We start from the raw sequence: 2956 nt of genomic DNA, 5'->3' as shown, positions 1-2956 counted from the left end.
GGCCACCTAATTACACACGTACAGTAAACATTGTCGCCAAGATCGTCATTGGTTTCACACACGTTTCATATCATTGTCTCAATCACTGGTAAGAGAGATCATTAATTATTACCATCTCATTTATGGTATTAATTATCACCAATGTTGGCCATTAAGGAAACATACCCACAAGTTATGAGGGATCGTAAGCTCTATGAAAGGGGAAACTGATATAAAATGAAACAATAATAATTCAGTATAAAACATTTTATTTCCTCGTGCTCTCGGCCAGAGGCAATTGACTAGGTAACATCGGATAAATAATGTCATTAAAAATCAAATAAATGCATCAACTGTAGAAAAGAAAAAAAGGAAAAAATATATATAACAGATTTTCAAATAAATCAACAACCGATATATATAATATACATATATAATGATGATGTGTAACTTAAAAGCTAGACTCACAGACACTGTCGATAACATTGATAAATGGCAAAAGCAGAAAATCAGTATATAATTAAGATTATGTAGAGCACAGTGACCTATACACACGCATGTATTTAGCACTCGTACAGAACTGTCTTATTAACTCTGGAGCATAAGAACAATGTGTCTAAAAATGACAGAATTGGATGACCGTTTCAGGAGATCGACTGTCGTTTCCGGTCGCTAAAAGGCCTTCAATTGTGGATTTTGGATTTCCTCTTTCTTTGGAATTATTACTTTAGGAGAACTAGGGGACAAAAGGAGAGAAAATATTGGTTTTCTCTTTCTCTTACTTTCTTCTTCGTTATTTATCAACGAAAACTTAATTACGAAACGATAGTCTTTATCTCCTGTGTCTTTGTTTATATTTTTTTTCTTGCTATCTTTATTCTTTAAAGATATACCTCCAGATACTCCAAAATCGGTGACCTGTTTATTATTATTATAATACAGCTTGGTATAGCGAAGTATAAAATTGATTAAGTTATGTCATTGGCACAGCCGTTACTTAATCTTAGTGATCACGTATGACTAAATAAAAAATCCCGAGGCTGTCGAGCCATTCCTTGCGGCTGGCGCGACTCTCGGAGAAGGAAAGAGGGAAGGGTGGAAGGGAGAGAGGAAGAAAGAAGGGAGATGGAGAGAGTAGGAAATGGGGAGGGTGGTACAGAAAGAAATGTGTATATATGTACACATAAATAAAGGCATAGATAAACTGAGATCAGTCGACGGAATGATGGACAGAGAGAGAGAGAGAGAGAGAGAGAGAGAGAGAGAGAGAGAGAGAGAGAGAGAGAGAGAGAGAGAGAGAGAGAGAGAGAGAGAGAGAGAGAGAGAGCCGGCCACCCCGCAGGGGGCATGTCCACCAGCCAGCCGGGACCACTGAAGCACATTATACCAGCTGCAAGCTCGACTAACTCTATCAAGCACCGGATCCAGGAAACATCAGCTTTCAGTAAGCCTGGGGAGGAGGGAGGGAAGGAAGGGAGATGTTGGTAAATATAAGAAGAAAAAAAAGAAAGAGACAAAACAAAAAGAATGAAAATCATGATATCACGAAATTACAATAATTTCATAGTGGAATGTCTGGTCGCATTATTTGTCCCCAGAAGAATACACACGTATATAAAAAAAAGCTTCTAGGCAACAGAGATGGAAGTCTTTTCACAGACTTCTTTTGGGTGCTGAACAATAACAACAAAAATTTCTTGAAAAACAAAATCTTATACATAGTGTGAATGCCCCAGAAGCTTGTAAAAAGGCTATAGAACAGTAAACAATATTTGGAGGTTTAAATGATACATAGCATTGATGAAGGACTACGCTTCATATCGTAATCACTGTTTTAAGAAATACTACCCAAGGCTTGGTACTTTGAGACGGAGATCACTTACTAGGAAAGACCTTCGTGGATTCAAGAAACTCCAGAGGTTTTCGCACTACTAGTCTGAAGTGTCTGACTGACGTAAGTTTAGACGAAATGATACAAAATCGTCACTGTATTCTAATCAATACCGGTTTCACACATGTGTCCTTATTCCCTGATTGATTTGCCAAACGAAATTTAGAGGTGAGCGAGATCAATATATTTTACGCCATGAAAAACACTGTCCACATGTAACCTGCCGTTCCTGGGTAACTTCAACACAAACCACTGAACACTAAAAATTCAATATTTTTTTCCTATTAAAACATTTCAAAAAGTTTTTTTTTTGGATTTTTAAAAACATTCTTAGATGCTGTACAAATAGTTCGACCGGTGTTGTAAGGTACAAAATACTTCTTCTTTTTCTTCACCTTTATATTATTAAATCTAACATTGGAAATGCTGACTATAAAGACCTCTTCACAACACACGTCTCTTACAGTAAACACGAATTTCAGATCTTTTCAGCTTTTCACAGTTACAGGATTTGACACCTTGACAGAACAGAAACAAAGAGAGGCCTGGTTCTAAGAGTTCAGGAGAATTCAAGGGGGAACATAAGATCCGAAAGACTGAAAACAAACAGGAGAACGAGGGAGTGAGAGAAAAGAGCGAAGTAGAGAAGGGCCGGGTGTAAGTAGGAGGACAGGACCCCTCCTCTGGACCTTCCGCCCAACTCCTTCGGAATGCATCGCGTTGACTAGTTCCTATTGAGCCTGCAGAGACCCCTGTGGCCGCCGTTCGGGAGACGCTCGGTACGGCCACAAATCTGGCTCCTCCGACCCACGTGAACAGTAGGCGTGGGTCCTTCTTACCAAGGTTCGGAATGAGAAACAGAAACAGAGGGAACAGAAGTCGTGGCCACCTCGCCCGATAGGCAGGTAGACATTTTCACAGCAAGAAAATACACAGAGAAAATAATCATAATAATAACAAAAAAGGAAGAAAAAAGAAAGAAAAATAAAACAGTGAGGTTGTCATGTTCCTTCTGTGGCGTGAGGGAGTTGTAGAAACTCGTCCACTGCTTAAATCGATCAAAACCTAGGATCTGTGGCAAAAACG

General features: G+C 39.1%; 1 protein-coding gene across 1 annotated transcript in view; it reads right to left on the bottom strand.

The window, feature by feature from the left end:
• Positions 1 to 231: 231 nt before the first annotated feature.
• Positions 232 to 2956, bottom strand: part of LOC119585761 — an 11955-nt gene continuing 9230 nt past the window's right edge. The window contains exon 3 of the mRNA XM_037934473.1: positions 232 to 2956. This exon is cut by the window's right edge and continues 1707 nt beyond it. The gene's annotated coding sequence lies outside the window, so the exon portion shown is untranslated.

Source organism: Penaeus monodon, chromosome 3 (genome assembly GCF_015228065.2).
Source record: "Penaeus monodon isolate SGIC_2016 chromosome 3, NSTDA_Pmon_1, whole genome shotgun sequence".
NCBI classification, from domain to species: domain Eukaryota; kingdom Metazoa; phylum Arthropoda; class Malacostraca; order Decapoda; family Penaeidae; genus Penaeus; species Penaeus monodon.
Note: the sequence above shows the minus strand (reverse complement) of the source record. Positions and strands in the feature narration are given on the sequence as shown.